The sequence below is a fragment of the Enoplosus armatus genome, chromosome 19 (genome assembly GCF_043641665.1).
Source record: "Enoplosus armatus isolate fEnoArm2 chromosome 19, fEnoArm2.hap1, whole genome shotgun sequence".
Lineage (NCBI taxonomy): Eukaryota > Metazoa > Chordata > Actinopteri > Centrarchiformes > Enoplosidae > Enoplosus > Enoplosus armatus.
Window position 1 is genome coordinate 3,124,543 of NC_092198.1, and position 18,642 is coordinate 3,143,184.

General features: G+C 43.0%; 1 protein-coding gene across 1 annotated transcript in view; it reads right to left on the minus strand.

The window, feature by feature from the left end:
- fynb (FYN proto-oncogene, Src family tyrosine kinase b) overlaps window positions 1-13,703 on the minus strand; it is a 58,519-nt gene extending 44,816 nt beyond the window's left edge. Inside the window, exons 1-2 of the mRNA XM_070925705.1 lie at window positions 13,581-13,703; window positions 845-924 (exon numbers count right to left, since the gene is read on the minus strand). The gene's annotated coding sequence lies outside the window, so the exon portion shown is untranslated. The remainder of the gene's footprint in view (window positions 1-844; window positions 925-13,580) is intronic.
- Window positions 13,704-18,642: the final 4,939 nt, after the last annotated feature.

Genomic DNA, 18,642 nt, shown 5'->3' on the forward strand with positions numbered 1-18,642 from the left:
TTCTTGGACTCAGGCGAGTTGCGGACTTGTGAACAGTCCAGCTGCGACTGCGACTTGAAGAGGCAAAGCCCACACTGCTGCTAGCTTTTGATAACTAATCGGACATCAGTGCCATCAGTGGCACGCCAACACTCGGATTAGGAAAAAAATAACTGAAACATCTTTCATCTGCTGCAGTTTTAGCCTGGAAATATGTTGCATGGGATAAGGAAAAAAAACACACACACACACAGATCAAGGAGAAATCACATAGCGGCTGCAGTGTGTACTGGCTGACCTCTCATTAACCCCGCGGCGATGTATGGGTCGGCCTTACTGCTGCACTGCGGATTAAAGATGGCAGCGGCAGAAATAGACAGTTGGGTCAGGTCGTATACTGTATACAGATATAAAGACAATGCTTTAGGCTTTTGGTTGCATCTGCTGCCCTGTGGGTCAACCTGAAACAACAACATACAGCTCCGGTGATAACAGCAACAACAAGGTGGCTTTTGCTATGATTTCCTTTTACGAGGCGTCTGCACCCGGTATAGAATACACAGTTCACGCTAATGCACCGCAGGTATCTGCACACACTTGGGGCAGCAGGCAAACAATCTCAGGTAGCGGTGGCCAGCTGGTCGGTATCTGTGTGCGGTTTAACGTATGTGTGCGTGTGTTTGCTCTGCTATCCATGTAACGCATGCGTTTAAAAAGGCAGGGAAAATCCTGCAGAAGGAGCATGTTGCGCAGTCCATCCATCTGCTGTCAGTATGCGCATGAGGTTGTTCTCAAACACACCTCAATGAATCTACAAGTGCGAGTGTGAGAGTGTATGAGTCCAGTGGAGTGTGAAGAGTCGTACCTCTGGTTTTCAGGATGTCAGGGTTTTTTGTTTATTTTTATTTCCTCCACATTGCTTTGTGCGCCGCCGAAACAGAGGCCCTGCAGGGACACAGAGACGCTCAATTATTCATTGTCCCATTCAATAAAACATGAATATCAATTGCATGTGCCAGCCGCCATCATTCACACTTCTTTGCAAAAAAAAAAAAAAAAAAAAAATGGCTCTTGCTAATTTTTCCCAGAATGCTTTGGGACGACATCAAGGGACTGTCAGCCTCAACTTCTATTACTTAAGCTTTTTTGACCTATTATCATGGTGATAAAACATGAAACAGTGCAATAAAAGATGGAGTGGAAGAGCTTGAAAAACTCAGATTTGCCCAGCTTAAATAAATTACCAGCTGCCTCGCAAGGGAACGTAATTTGGGCAACAGGACGGTCTCACATGGGCAGTGGTGGCCTAAGGTTAGAGAGGTGAGCTTGTGACCGGTTGGTGGTCAGTTCAATGCGGGGGCCGGGATGAATCTGGGCCTGAAAGCAGCACTTGCTTTCCCTCATTACCACCACTGAGTGAAGCGTTCAGTGGCCAGCAGATCAGACTGTGGTTGTACTAGACAGCTTCCAGGTCTGTGAATGTCATCAGGACTTTCATTGCTCTCGGTCAAACTCCCTTGAATAAGTAAAGGTTAAAAAAAGTCAGCGCTAATTGAATTTACAGAACAATTACTGTAGGTGATATGAAATTATATACACCGTCATAGAAGATTTTGTTCATTTTTTTGGCCCACCCCTAATAAAAAGTGACTCCATTCTGCTTCAACAGCTTATACAAAACTGACAAAAGGCAGTAAAATATGCATGATATAAGGGTTCGGGTTAGGGTTACCTAGCCTTAGTTTTTACATCTATCAGTTTCTAAAGTAAATTAAAACTTCTGTTTTGTTTTTTGATCTTTGCACACATTTAATCATTTATCTATCGCGCCACATTTCCTAATTTCTTCATGCTGATGATAATGAGATGGGTGTGTCCAAGTATGTTCTCTCTCACACACACACACACACACACACACACACACACACACACACACTACTCAAGTAAAAGTACTCACTCTGCACAATAACGGCCCCCGTCAGTGATATATTATAATATATGATTAGATTCACTTCAGATTGCTACCGATGCATCAATCCATAACTGTTGTAGCTGATGGAGGCGAAGCTAGTTTTAACTACTTTGTATGCGGTTAGTTAGTTCAATCCAGTGGTTCCCAACATAGGGGTCTGTCCCCTCCAAAGGGTCACAAGATGTGAGAAGTTTAGAGGGGAGGCGTCTCTTTGGTTTCCATCCAAATTTAGCACAAATTTACAGAAAAACAGCAAAAGGAAATGTAAATTTCTGTGCGTTTCCATCTACTACTATTATGTGAATATTATGCGAGTTGGGCGCATTGAGGTAGACAGCTGGTGGCACTAATTCTCCAGTTGGGTGCAATTAAACAAATTACAAATGAGCATTAAAACAGGTGGATGGAAAGACATGTACAGACACTCTGCTTCTTTGTAAAGGTTGGGGAGCACTGGTTTAACCTAAAATGATGCATTTATTGTATTTTATTAGCTTGTCATGTTTTTCTTTATAATGTGAAAATATAAAGGAGTTAAAAGAACAATATTTCTCTTTCCGCCTCTAGGTAGTTCCATTTGGGAAAGACAAACCGAATCTGAAATAAAAAGTGACAACACTCTGCTTTATTAATTTCAGCATTGAGCTGACGTTCTCATTGAGAGAACCTTCAATAACTCAACAACAGAGTGAGTGCTTGTGTGAATCTTACAACTGTGCAGGGAACCAAAGTGCAGAACCAAACCAGAAAAGGACATTTCTGACACCCTACATGGCAACTTTTATTTACAAGATAAATCTCCAGCAGGCGTGGGTAAACCTTATAGTGGCTGCCAGCTCTTTGACTGACAGCAGAATCACACAATGGAGTCATTGTGCGGCAGAAGGGCCGGGGTTAACTGCATGGCGCGCCTCCTAACTGCCCTTTATTTACAAAAGACACGCTGTCACTGCCGCCAAATATGTTAGCACCCATTAGCCGCTGATTTGACCTTAAAGCTCAGCCCCGCTAATCTAATTTAATCTGTCTCTGTGGCTTCACTGATTGCTGGAGCGTAGTGGTAATGACGCTGCAAGTGCACGCAGGCTTTCGGCGCCGTGATGCAACTATTTGCTCTGCAAGAAGCGGACGCCCACGTGGGAAACTGCTGCCGCCTCTACTTCTGCAGGTGGTTTGCGCGTGTTGGGGGTCTATTGCGTGATCGTTTCCTGTTATTGGTTGAATTAGGCGTCAACAGACTGAACAGCATGATGGGAAACTACCTGAAGGGTGCACTCTTGACCACACACACACACACCACCTACTATCTAAATTCTAATTTAAAATCCTCCAGCGTAACAGCTGAATGGCAGAGATGTGGACGGAGATAGTGAGGTGGTGGACTGCTTTAGCCTCTCTGTCTCTTCTCAGATGACAGAGGATGACAAAGACGACACGGAGGAAATGAGAGAGAGAGAAACAAGACAAGATAATGAGGACAACAGGATGAGAAGAGCTCTTAAGCTGACACTCTTCCTTTCCAGTTAAGTCTGTGGTTTTGTTTTCAATTCAGCAGGTCAGAAAGTACCTTTAAAAACAACTGTTACCATAGCGGGACGTGAGGAAAGTCCTGTTCAAATGTCGTGCTAGAAACAAGACAGCTTTTTCAGCTTTTTTCGCAGGTTACAGCGGGTCTATTTTAGGGATCTGCGAGGGTATCCCAAAATACTGGAGCTGGCCTCCGTGTGTGAGTGAAACATGTGATTTAAGTCTTCTTTACCAGCAGAAAATTGCCATTTGGCTGCTCCACATGTCTGCGTCCACTCTGCGGCCTCCTTCATCTCGCAACTGTCGCCCGACGCAGTCATGGCGACGGTGCTCCCAGCAGGCTTTGCTGGGAGTTTGTGGAGCCCCCCGGGCCCCCGGAGGGAGAGCTGACTCTCTCTTTTCATCAGCAGCTCCCGTCCATAAAACATAATGGCACTGAGGCTGCGGGGGGAAGTACATTCAGCTGCACAAAGCTGTCACATGACCGGCCAAGGCACAACAAGCTCAGTCATTCTTGCTGCTGCCGCTCGGCTACTGGGACAGATGAGTGGGCTGCTGAACTGGCCAGCGACACAGCAGGATCCATAGAGAAGACACCGCTCTCAATGTGTTGAGCTGCCACCGAGGGACAGTGGGCAGGAAGGCAGGCACTGCATGTACCGAACTGTAGAGCCAGAGTTCAAGCAGAAAAATCCGGCTTTGTGCTGATTTTTTTTATTTGCTCCCAAGTAGAATCACTGCTGATTCCATATATGTGTCTATTAAAGCTGGAGAAGCGATATCATATCATTTGTCTCCTTTAAATTCCTCTTTCCTTCCCTACTGCTTGTTTCTTGTTTGCTGCAGAGGTCTGGTAAAGTCCACGTTGCCTTTGTATGAAAACCTTTTCAAGCAAAGGCCAGTGTTACTTTCCCAGACTTGATTAAGCTCCTCCAGAGCCACATGAGACAAGAGCAGAACTTAATGTGTCAAATCGGCAGAGTTCCCCATTAAAAGCGATTAATCATGAACATATTTCTCCACTGTTCATGTTCAAAACAATCGTCGCTTTGCCAATAAATCACTTAAGATGCTCCCGCCAGTGGAGCTTTGGAGCTATTTGATGCTTTTTTTGCGATGACTCTGGGTCACCACTGGAACCACTGAAAATGCCATTAATCCAGGCTCCACGCGGGAGAAAGCTGCAAACTTTAAAAGCCATCTTTCAAACCTATGCGGGTATTTGACACTCAAAAGTACAGCTGAGATGGTTAGCCAATTAAGTTTTGTTTTGTACATAAAACAAGGTTACAACCGTTTATACAGCTTTTAGCATATACGCTAATAACTAAAGATACAGCCTTTTTTGTAAGCTTAACTTCCAATTTCTAGTAGAAACTCCTGTATTGGATGTCGACACGTCTTAAAGATAATTATAATAATAAACCCCAAAAAACATGCTTCATATGAGAGAAATGCTGAGTTTGAGAGAATGAAGAATACAGAAACTAGTGGAACAGAGGCTAGCTGGACACAGACTTGATATATAGGCCCGAATTTGCACAAACAGCTGCCTCCTCCTCTTCCTCGCTTTCCTTGCTTCCTCCGAGTTACTTCCCGGTAGAAGACAGGTGGTAGTGCAGGAGGAGAGGAAACGAGCAGGAAGCCTCTCTGAAGAGATCTGGTCAGCAGAAGTCACTATTTCAGCGACACAGGGGCACAGGCCCTGGGCCAAGCCGGAGGTGCCCCTGCTGGGACTGGAACCCAAGTGGTCCGGTGGTGCTTTCCCCACTGCGCCCGCTTAGACGCGCCATGCCTTGTACAGTTCAACACAAAACTCGCCGTCGGCCACTCACTTCTGGTTCATTTCAGGGCTAGTCTCTAGAGGGTAAGTAGGGCACTTTGCCATTTCAATAATAGCTGCATTTGCAAAGCTTACAGCTGTAGGCTACAGTCTTCACATGGATTTAGAGCAACCCTGCAGACTGTGGGGTAGTTCAGGAGCGACCACATATTCAGCTGCCCGTGTTGTTTTTTCTGAATCGTGGAGCTCATGGTACAGATATGACATGCTAGAACACTAATTAAATCAAAAATGTTTCGTCCCCATTCCCATGAGCCCCGGCGGATGTGATTTGATTGACAGGTCAGGGCTGCCAGTGGGCTGCGAGCCCTCGCTGGGAGTCTGACTGACAGACACCGCTGAGGAGTGGATTAAAATGGACAATTATCCTCACGGCACACTAGGCCTGCTGTGCTCTATCTGCACTACATGAAAGAGGGATTTGCCAGGTGATTAAAGCATTATGGAGGCAGCACAAAATGAGGGTGTGTTTTTTTTTTTTTTTTTGTTCAGTTCAAGAGTGAACACTTCAGAAAACACTGAGAAGCTTTCATGTGTTTGCAGGAGGAGACAGAATTAACAGCTGATCTTATTCCCACAGTGGCCACCCTGAACAGCACAGAGTTAGGGAAACTCCTGAATGACCGGCAGTAGAAGAGGGCGACGTGGATGAAATCTTCTATCACTGTGTGTGTTATATTGTGGTATTGATATCATCATACGGAACATACAGAAACTGCTTATGGATTAAAAAAAACAAACAAACAAACAAACAAATGACTGTGATTGACGTGACAAATCGAGGTCCTTCATCACACTGATGCAAATATCATATAAAAGAGAGGAAAAGTCGACTGTCCCCAACTTCCAAATCAGTTTATTATCAAAATAATTTAAAGGCCAAGCTCTGTTCTGAAATTTGGGAGCCTCCACAATGAGACACTGAGATCTGAGGACTGTGGATTTTCATTATAAAGCCAGGCTGTGTGAAATTAAAAGAAAATCAAAATACGGACATGGAATTGTGTATATATAAAGGAAATACACAGGAAATAGTCTGTTCAGAATTTTATACACACTGCTAGTTTTACAAACTTCCTGCAGGCGTTAAGTTCACTATTTGGGTTTTTGTGACTGTATGTGGGTGGGGGTTTACAATAATATGGTAATATAGGGGTCCCTTTCTGGGAACCACTGCTCTATACAACCCTAATCATACTATATATTCAAAATGGCCGCAGGAGGTACACCGATGGCAGAGTCAAGGCAATTTGGCGGGGGTCAGTGTCTTGCCCAAGGAGGTGGGGATCGAACCGCTCTACCTCCTGAGCCTACAGTGGCCCCTGTGACAGAGCATCCCTCCGATGGTGAAGGCCCAGGTCTGGCGTGCCAGCACGATGCCATTGCCAGGATTAGCAATCATCTCCTTCGGCAGCATCTCGCAGCTGCATCGGCGACGCGGAGAGTGGAGAGTAACAAGGAGGGCAGACAGGCAGCAGGGTCCAGGGGACCGTACACTGCTGCAGTGGAAATTGGCCATAACAGAACCTCTTGGCGAGGAGTGCGACACATTAGTATCTGAGACGAGATGAATGTTCAGAAGCTGGAGTTTCGACATAGAAACTGTCACGCTTCCGCTGCCTGGAGATCTGCGTGTGTGTGTGTATTGAAATTCATAGACACCATGAAACATAATAGCTTCTTTGCAATGCAGATTTTCTAACGGCATCATCCAACGTGCAGCTTTACAGGGAGGCTTTGTTGGGGCAGAATATAGCCTTTGTTGCTCGCACACAACATTAGAGACACAGCTGGAAAAATTCACAGCAAGTTGATTATGTATGAAAAGTCTCGAACATACGTACAGAAGGCACTTTTGTTTTCCCCCTCAAAATACAAAACACTTGTCATCAGTCTGCCTGCCACCATGGTAAACATATCATTAATAAATAATAAAGCGTAGGGAGATGTATTTTCTGCCTCGCCGCAGCGTTTGAGCGCCGGGGAACACCGCCCACATGATTGCTACTTGTGTCTGGCAGACAGATACAGGCTACACGTCAACACCAAATATCGCATTTATCCTCTCGTCAGACATATAAGAAATCAGGAGGCTATTTAAAGGTTCAGTATTGAGGTCCTTTAACGATTCATATTGTTGTGCGGCATCAACCAAAAGTGTTCCTCTTACTAGTCAGGAGTCTGAAAATAAGGCAGGAGGACGTTTAACCAGCAGCATTTACCACATCTGTTTATGTTCGGATTAGTTTGAACGTCCATTTGTGATGTTTGATGCACACTGGAAGTCATTTTGAGACAAACAAGAGTGTCGAAAGTTGGCATTGGATGTTTGGTCAGTTTCGTAATCAGTTCGTTCCTGATTTAAATCAAAAGGAAAGTTTCTCACACAGCCTCTTGCATTTTGACAATATTTAACATTTGCTGAAAAAAACGGTTTGTAGTAAAACTTTGAAGTAAAAAAAAATATCATTATCTAAGTAAGGTATGAAAAAAATATTTCACATGATGCCCAGCCTGAACCAGAATACAACTGACAACAAAACAATTTTTCTCCTCATCAACATAGGTGCAAGAAAAAAACAACAACACAGCAGTGTGTTTACTTTGCTCAATTCTTCAAAAGAAAAGGAAAAAACTTTTTCACACACTGTCTGTAACAGATCTGAAAACCCTGCAAGCGGCGGCTGCACTGCATGCTGGTCTATTGAAGCTGTTGTCAGTGGGGTACATCTGCCTCTATGAAAGTTAGTGTTGAACATCGATGTAAAGTGACTCATGTGCTCTTAAGGAGCTAACACCAAAGTTTATGCCTACCGCTGATGTTTTTCTGTTATCAGACTCCAACACTGAGCTGCCAACACAGCATGTCCACATGAATATACAGCAAATCACCAGCGTTCGTGTTTGATACGCGTTTGTGTACTAAAACATGACTCACTGCTTGATGAATAATGCTAATCAATTTCAACCGGACAAATCCAACACTTGTCCATGAGACAAAGTCTTAGACAGCATAATGCATGGAGTCAGTAAGCTCCCTCTGCTGCTCCCAGCATATGGAAGAAATCTGTTATAGAAACCTACCATTGCCATTCCACCACTTCAGCAGCAGTATAAACTTTTCAGGTTGGGTGGCGGCTGGCAGAATTAAAGGATTTCTGCTCGATTTATTCAGCGGTAAGGTTTCAAATATAGACCGAGGCGCTCCAGTGCACTATTGAACTTCTGAATAAAGGCTAAATGGACTTGAGAGCTAAATGGAATTGGAGAGATTAGGATGAAAAAATAAAAAAAATAATAAAAAAAAACGAAGAAGATTAAAAATGGAAAACGTTGAGCAGGATATGAGAGAAAGCCACGCTCGCGCCGGTGCTCTCATGCCTCGCCTGCGCTCCAGATGTAAATGAGCAACTGTGATTCTTTTCAGAGGAAATGAAGCCACACTTGACGACCAGGAACTGACTTCACACATTTCGAGCAAACACAAAGACGAGCTGTGGCAGGTGGAAGAGGCGGGCTGATACAGGGGCTGTGCGTGATGCTATCTGCGTGATAGCATCTGTGTTACTCCGGTTCCTTGAAGCAAGACAAACAACTTCTGCTAATTGAATTCCTTTGAAGAAACACCCCTAAGACGGACATGTGCATGGACCCCGTTTTGACAAGCTTTCATGCAAGCGTATCGTTTTCACACATCATTTCCTCCCCTCGATATCGCTGCAACAGTGACCCGGCGGCAAACGCCTGGCTCGTAAACATTCCTACTTTTTTTTAAATGAAGCCGATGGATCGTGTAAAAAGCTTCAAACACAGATGAATTAGCAGAGTGAAAAGAAAACCAGCAGTTGTGATTTGGAGACGCTGGGAGGGATCAGAGGTGATCATATGATCTGTAGCTCTGCTCTCACGTGTCAGCGTACGTCCCCAGCAGCTCCGTCACAGCCTGCATTCATCCGTAGTTCAACATTTACTCATCTGTAACAATAACTTCATTTGAGCCTGCGAGTACGTCACAACTCAGCCACCGACTGGAGGGGGGGGGGGGGGTGCACGCAGAGAGAGAAGAGAGACACATTTCATCCCTCTGCACTGGAAGCGCGACTCAAAGGACAACATTGTTGTGGTGTCTTTCTGACCTCTGAGGTTCTGGTGCGACGCTGAGCGCAGAAGGAGGGGCCGACTGTACTCCCAGTCCCAACCGCATGAGCCGGGGACATCTGACCCACCGCAAGCTGCATGTGATGACTCCTGCACTGGACTCCCCCGCAGGGGACTTTATTTCCTCGACTTAAGCTAATGAGACGGGTGGGGGCTACATTTACTCATTCATGTGAAAACCCTGAAATCTACTGGGTTTGATTTAATGAGCTCTGTATTTCCCCATTCTCGTGAACGCCATCAAAGACACTGTATACCAGAAGATGACGCATTTTGTCTGCTTTTCTTTGTTCGCCGTGTTTAGTTGTATATTTGTTATTATAATAATTATATGGATGCAATTAACAATTATTTTCATTATTTATCTTTTAGTTTTTGTCTTAAATTGTCTTGATTTTTCTTGTTTTATAAATTAATTATTTGGCCTATATAATAATTTCCCACTACCCAAGTGGACATACTCAAATTGCTTGTTTTGAACAGCCAACAGTATAAAAGATTTAGTTTCATAGAAGATAACCAGTAAAAACTAGCAGATTTGACATGAAAAGTAATTAAAGTGATTCATCAAAAAATGGTCTATTCTAATTGTTCTAATCGATTAGTAGATCAAAAGGAAATGATTTGACAATTTTAGCATGAGACCATGAGATGTGCTTGAAAGCTCAGAAAAGCCACTAAGTGGACCTTTTGAACTTCGACTATTTTGTTCCACATCCTGTCCACAAAAGTTAAGAATTAACTCACAAACAACAAAATAACAATTCATTAATCAGTCAAGTCATTTATGAAGCAGACATGCCAAATATTTTCTGGTTTCTGCTTCTGAAATGTGTCTGTTTTGTGGGGGTTTGGGGCTGTTTTTTGTACAAAAGCAATCTAAAAAAAAAAAGGTATATAACAGACATATAGACAATCAAAAAAATATCAGATTAATTGATAATGAAACTAATCATTAATTGCAGAATTCAACTGTGATTCACACTGAACTCTTTTGTTTCTACCAAACAAAGTTAAAATGCTCCCAGAATTCAAGTTTACTGTTGAGAAAGTGTGTAATTCTTCACAACTTGTTTTTTTTAAGATAATCAAACCTTGGGGTTGGGACTAGAGCTCGATTAATCGATCATTCGATGGAAAGAAAACTGGTTGCCAGTTATTTTGATAATTGATAAATCGTTTCAGTCAAAAGAAGCGATTTGAAGGCGTCACTTTGGTCTTTGGGAAATTTTGATGAGCATTTTTCACAATTTCTTGACATTTTATAGACGAAATGATGAATCGATTAATCATGACAATAATCGATGAGCAAAAAGGATGAAACAGTGGAAAAAAAACACTTCTGTTCCACTAAATTATGTTTATTTCTCTCACTTTTTTTTTGCTTTTCTCTTGTGAAATACTCTAATATAATAGCTCTATTGTACAGCTAAATATATAATATCTTCAAGGCCATAGAAATGTTTCCAAAATGGCTGTGATCAACCGTGTCAAGAAACGAACAGACAGACAAGAATATGCGACTGTTAGGACCAACACCGGGACAGCGTTAACGTGTCTAGAGGAGCCTCTGTGCTTTATTCTTCAACATCCAACTCGTCATTTAATAAAAGCTTGAGGAACATAGAATATAGAACTGGGGAGAAAATAAACTAAACTGGACCAGGTGGAGAAAAGTGGATGTTTGAACAGAACCTTGGACAGGTTGCGTAAACTGAGTCAAGTACAAGGCCCCAAAGCTACAACCATGCTACTGTAGATATCAACTGGTTTGAGAAGATGCACCATTAACCTACAATATGGGCCTTAAGGTGGATCCTGCTCAATGAGAATATAGATCGATTTTTATTATTCCAGTTTTGTGGTTACATGTTGTATATTCCTACATTCGTTTGTGTGTAATCACATTTCCACCTGCATGTTGCATGGAAGTATGGAGAAGGCCCCCTTGCAGATTATTACTGACCATAATTAAGTAATCCAGTGCTGAAAACAAGTCCATGACGTCAAAAAACAGATCGCAGACTAAATTACAAGAGCAACTTGTTCGTGCTTTAACACCCACTCCTGCATTAGATTTGCTGTGTGATAACCTGCCTGATCAGGTCTCTCCCGCCATCACAAAGCGTCTGTCTGTCAGTCAGTCAGTGACGGGGTGAACTGTGATTGGGAACACAGTGCTTTGGCAGCGTTTCACCACAGTTTAAGAGGATGAGAAGCTGTTTAAAGCTGTCTGTCTAACTGGCCCGACATGCAAAACACACGGGACTTTCATCAGCCACACCGCGCATGCCTCATCCTATTGTATAGCATAGAGAATAGAAAAGGTACAGCCCTGAACTCATAACTCATCCTGACAAGCCACGAGTCAGAAGGGGGGGGGTACCTGCAATACAGAACTTCACTGCAGAAATGCCAGATTTAACACAAACATGGAAGAAAAGACCAATGCAGTATTCAAATGATTAGGATTTGTAAAATCTAGATCTTCAGACCTTGAGAACGTGATCTGCACTCACTACAAAAAAAAAAGGATATTTCATATAGCACACTAGTTCCTGTGGTTGGTTTCCAAGACTACTACCTCTCAACAGAGATTATCCCGACAGCCTGGGGACAGATCCATCCTCAGAGCCTTACAGTATTCTGTGCTTCCGTACACTGCACCTGCAGCACCTGAACTCGGCAGGCAATAACATCACAAGGCTGCAAAACAATCATCTTTGTCTTCTTGGTGCAGAAATCTTACACTTTAGTGGAGTAAGCGAGCGGCCTGCCAGCTGCTGACACTGCTCAAAAACCCAAGGAAGCCGGCTTTCCCATAAATAGGGATAATAGTACTTCTGCAGCAACTCCACATCACACGGTATCACTTCCAGTTTCTGCAGTTTTCCCTTGAGAGCCACCTCCAAATATTCATTACAAGTCACATGTTGTAAACAAAGGCTGTTCCATTAAGAAACACTTCTTCAGGGGAGACACGCTGATGTAAGAGAGAAACCGTCAGGCGCCTAATGGCAGCCGCCGATGATATCATCAATTACACTAATTTTGCAAACACAATGTGTGGAACAAATGGCTGCGGTTCAGACCTGGCAAGGTTTAATGGGCCGAAAGAATGGATGGAGGGATGCCCGTCATTGTTTTAAACCGGCGATAGAGGTGACGGGAGAAATTAACCCCAATTATGAGAGGAAAATGAGGGAGAAACTTCCCTGACAGGAAGAGGAGGAGGAGGAGGAGGAGGAGGAGGAGGGCCGGCATCACAGCAAGGTATCCTCAGTAATACATGTGACTTGTTGGGAAGAACACAAAGTGGGGACACAAGTGACAAACACCCGTGTGATCCCCCCAGAGAGGCACAACCAAACACCAGGAAAGACACAACAGGCTTGGGTAGACAGTGTTACAGGTGATGCCCGCACACACTTCACCTGCATCACGCACCTTCCGGTGTGGAGGAATGCGACCTGGCGCACAAAGTTAACTGCGCAGAGGAGCCCGTAAACGCATCCCAGATTAAGCGGGGGGGCCACTGTCAATCACGTGAGGTTGTGCCCTTCATCTGACTCCGCTAAGCTTCAATAGGAGATGCTGCTGATGATGATGATGATGATGATGGGAGAAAGTGAGGAGGGAAGGGTAAACAACCGAGCAGAGGATCAAAAATCAATGCGTCAAGATACTTTGAGAACTCAAAGCCTGCAGTTTGATAACAAACACGGCGGATTCTTGCTCTCTGCCGGTGACCGTGGATAACCTACTTGTCTAATTAGCTTCGGCTGCTGTTCCTTCACTCCAGTTACACAGAGTGGATGTATGCCCGTCTATACACTGAACACACACACACACACACACACACACACACGGAGCATCGCGTTAAAAACAGCCGACGCCTCAGCCAAGACAGCCTTTCTACACCGGAGGAAGGTGGAGGAGAAGGTGTAGCTAGCTAACAGGCTAAACACCTTAACGCTCAAGAAATAGTCAATAATACCTGGAGAGAGAAAAAAATAAATAAAAATCAAAGTAATTCATTCGGCTTTTAGGGGAACAAGCGAGCCGAGCGATGAGTGGAAACGGAAAAACAGCGTCTCTTACCAGTTCAGACGTGTCTAATAATCCACAGCACGGTACTCCATTGCCGTTATGATGAATTTATCTGACAGTAATAAAGACTGCGCCGCTGCTGTGGTGGCCCTGGTGTCGACGTGCCGCTCGCCGTAGCCGCTGCGTGTGATGGCGTTTAGCTCTGCGGGGCCACAATGAAACCCGCTGCTGCCTTCGCGAGCTGTCGGAAATATGGGGCGCGATGAAACAGAACGTAGCCGAACAACGCGAACCAACAAAGGATATGTGGGCTATAAAGAAGAAAAGAAGACGCGTGTGAGGACTCAGGGCCCGGGGGGGGGGGGGGGGGGGGGGGGTAATAATGTGGCTTTCGTAATAGTCGAGTCGATATGTGATGTGTTAAAGGACACAGGTGATTTTTGTCTCAATTGTAGCCGTTGTTATTGTTATTCCCTGTAAATCGATTGACTGTTTCGCATTGTTATTCAGCTTTTTGGTGTTTGTTTCCTGTTCGAAAACAAAACAATTACCGCTGTTAGTTACTAAGTCTGTCACTTTGTTGCTTTTATTTCCATCAGGAAAAAATAAATCCATATATTGACAACTCTGATTTTAGAGGTTTTTTTTTTTTTTTAGAAGCAAGTGAAGAGGGCATGATGGGTCGGTCCATTGACTGACAGGACGCCCGTCCAATCAGAGGATAGCGAAGAGTGGGCGATGGGTGGGACCGGGATGGAAGTGGTAAGCGTGTGTGTGTGTGTGTGTGTGTGTGTGTGTGTGTGTGTGTGTGTGTACACAAACATATTTCGATGTCTAGTAAAACCTATGACAAAGTTCAGGAGGAATTTAAACAGATATCACAGTAAAACTATCAGGTCCTATACTTTTATTTAGCTTTTTTTGGCTTTTACAAGCCTAATAACAAATAACAAAAAACAAGCTCTCAATATAAATATAAAACCATAGAGGTTACATAGTAATTCAGTTTTATTGTGATATTTTGATGTATTTTTTTTTGTAATAGGTAGTAGATTGTTTTCTGTGACTTCTAATTAAGTGATAAACATCTGTATGAACTGCAGCGTGTGTTTAGGTTTTTTAACTTAACGTTGGAGCGCCATCTTCTGTCTACATGTAGAACAGCACTTTAATGCCAGACAGCAGCGAGCTGCCTCAGGAAACTTCTCAACAAACTGAATGTGCAGCTGAAAACTAATGTTACAACTCATTTATCCATTTACTGGTTAGCGAGTTATGTGCCTATTAGCTAATATATTGGGGCAGGCTCTTCCCGGGTCATAGCAACTGTTCTTTGACATTTGATGAATGTTTTTATCTTGCTCATGTTTAATTATAAGGTTATACTGGCTTAACACACTTGTTCAGTCAGGGTTTCAGTGTTGTACTGATGTATCTTGGTGTGACTGCTGTTTCAGGGGCACCTTTTAGAATAAACCATTTTGTTGCACAAAAAATGAACTATATCATATACTGTGTTCTGCAGTCTTTGAGAGCTGTCAGAAAGCGAAAATATAAGACGAGAGTTCGCAACCACCAGCAATTTAAATGCTGTTTAAGAGTTTTTTTTCTTTTTACCCTGATCCTTGAAAATCTGTAGTAATATTACGAGTAGTGAACACTGGCACGAACATCAACAATCAGCAGCCACGTTACAAAACCAATATCAGCATGAATCCATATCAGTCAAACCCTAGTACCTTTATCAAAAGCTGGTCTATAAACTATTAGCGCAGCGCATCTCAAAGCTTGTGGGTTTAACGTAAGTTTGCTGCTAACATTCATATCAAGGCCCTACTTCAACAGTGCACACAATATCACAATGTAGACAGAACTGTATAAACCCAGTCTCATGAACGGGTTTTCAGTCCATTTAAGCACCCTAGTAATGCCATTATCAAAATGAAACGCGTAAATGAAAACTGCATGTTGAACTTCGCCTTAACTGCCAGTATTTTTACACACAAAAGACACGCTGTCGTCACGTTACTGCTGGAATCAAAAGCCAGACACCCTTCCTTATATTTTGGATTTGACTCTTCGATTATTCTTTTCTTCTTTTTGCTGGCTGAATAAATCTTGCTTAAATCTTGAGCACACGTTTCTTTATCATTCAAGAGTGGTGCGTTATTTACACCTGTATTTGACATGTGAAAAAAGTAATGATATTATTAGTTAAACCTGTTTGACAAGTCAAAAGACACTGAGGTCAGTTACACATTAGCTAACTCACCTTCTGCTGTCACATCCTCATAATTCATATGAGCCTCTTCGCACAATCCAGTGCTTGTGTAACCTGACGGAAGCACACCACATAAATTCTGCCAACAAATCTTTACTGAACAAATAAAGTCAATGAAAACACTTGAGCCACAGACTTTGGTTCTACAAAATGTCTGTATATAAAGAGGTAAAAGTATATAGATGCACACCCATTTTACATAACATCAAAAACACAAGTGTAAGAGCCAAGTCAAACATTTACATTTCTTTTTTTACTTGGAATAGTATTTCAAGTATTTAATGATGAACTGTCAGAAAAGATGTAATGCTCATTGTACACCAATGAGTGTCAGTGTTTCCTCACAGACAGTTCCTGCTGTTGGCTATTACTATAAACATGCTGCTTTAACTGAATGCAGACCAACCTGAGTGTGTTTAACTTTAGCATATTGTGCACTTCAGCGGTCGGCTTGTGGCGTCACCAGAGCAGCAGAAAGCAGAGAGTCACTGTCTGATCCTCCGGACACTAAATGTACTCATCAGAGTCCAAAGCTGACAATACACAAAGTACTGGCTTTGTACTCCTGTTTCTGACAATACTGGTGCCAGGACGTTAAGTTTAATCAGCTTTCACTGGCTGCACTAAACTGACAGAAAACGCTTCTCTCAGCAGTTTGTTAAGGAGTCAAACTTTCACGGCCTGGAGTCATGAATCTTCGGTGGGTATGAAACAGGATTTATGTTCGTAGATGTTATGTGACACAAATATACAAGTAAAAATATACAAAAAACATACACAAGTGAATCACTAACAGCACCCCCGGGGCTGGGCGGGCTCTGAGCGTTTGCACCGGTTAGGAAGACAAGCATCCCAAGTGCTTTCTCTAGCAGCGTATCATCTCAAAGTAAGCCTGGCTTTGTGCTCGGGGCCCCTGTCATGTTGACACAGGACAGGGACAAACAAACTGTTTACACAAAGTTGGAAGAGCACTATTGTCTAAAATTGAACTAAGGCATTAAGATTAGCCTTACTGCAACTAAGTGGCCCAAACCGGCCCCAGGCTGGCACACAAAAGTCTGTGGACAGGGGTGTCCAAGTATCTTAAGTGAACGCTGTCGGTGAAATTAAAGCTGCAGTAATCCATGTTTGAATGTTAACAGTTTATGAAATAAAATGCGTAATGTGAGAAGGGTCGCTCGTAACCTTTTTGCATCTTTGAACTTTTTGTTTTCGCCCACTGGTCTACTCTCATCATTTCCTGCCATGGCACCAGTTTCACCAGTTTGTGTAATCTACATATCTAGGTGTATCATTGCTATATATTTCTATAATGGCTGATGATATTTAACACACTGGAACAAAAGCAAATATGGCGTATAAAAAGAAACTTGCATATAAAAAAATAGTGAAAAAGAGTAGAAATACTGTTGTATGTGTGTTCAGATTCTGGGTATCTTGCAAAGACCCAGAAAAACTAAGTTCAATGTTGACTTCCACTGGAAGCATAGAGGTTTGCCTTTGTAATAGTCCTGGAAAGTACTGACTGCCTCATGAGGTGTGGCAGCTCACATTGGTGCTGTTGTTGTTCATCGATCCGTCCTGGCGCTCCCGAAGACGTCCGAGTAAGTCTGGAAGACGACCTGCTTCACACCGCCGTCCTCCTCACTGGAAACATTGGATTCAAATCAACTTTGAGCCTCACGACAGTGTTGAAAAAGCGTCCGTCACTGAATCTTCAAATTCTGCTTTTTTTTGTTGTTTGATTCAAACCTGGTTCAGATTTTTAAAAGACTAAACACAAAGGGGCCAGTGCTTTTTTTAAAGTAGCCCTTCAATTAAATATTGTTAGTGGCTTGCAATAGTCAAAATTCATTATTTCAATCAAAATTATAATCCAGTAATATTGCCTACTGTAGCTTTAATATTCCAGCTCTCACTAGCTCCTCTAGTGGCATCTCTCTCCATGCAGATGGTTTTGGTTTTATTTGTCTGTCAGTCTTTGAGACATTTTTGTTTTTACAGATCTGCATCTCTTTAGGGACACGCAAAAACATGTTCGTATTCTAATCCTGAACCTCTCTTACTGTTTGAAGCCAGATTCACTAAACTCTCATAACTGCACAAACTTGTTTTAAGTCACTCGTTTCAGCCTGATGAATGACAATTATGAATGAATGAATGAATGAATGAATGAACGCCCCTACAATTGCCACATAAGACTGTCTGTCCTGCTCGGTGTGTGTGGGCGGGTTTCATTCATGAAAATGTTACCGTAGAAGAAAAAGAAAAATGTTCACACTGCGGAGCTGCCAACTGCGTGTCATCAGAGCTGTAATGTACTGTGACAGAAATAAAAAGGGAACGGCGTGACGACATGAAGTTAGATGCTAAAAAAAGCGTCTTATAGAGCAAAGCGGCCCGTGGCTAATATGAGATTAGAGACTATTCCTGCAGTAGTCATCATTTAACTACTCAATCTGCGTGTGCTGCTAATACCGTTGCAACCACCTAGCAAATATCTGAAGGTTTGACCTTTGGTTGTATATACTACTTCCAGTAGCTGAACACCACAAACAAAACTCCGTCCATGTCCATTGTTTTGGGGCAGAGGCAGAAATCTCAAGAATTGGACAAACTAGAATTAGTGAAAGGCAGACTCAATGAAGTCACAGTGACCTTTGACCTTTGAGTCAAACGTTATGGTGTTGAATAGCGGCCAAAAGGCCATCGCCGGCCCAGAGGCATAATAAAACCAGAACTACCTGCATGCCTGGATACAACCAGTGGCAAGGGATTGTTTTTTTGTAATTTGTGTGACCTGACCCTTTAAAAACAACGGTGATGTCAGAC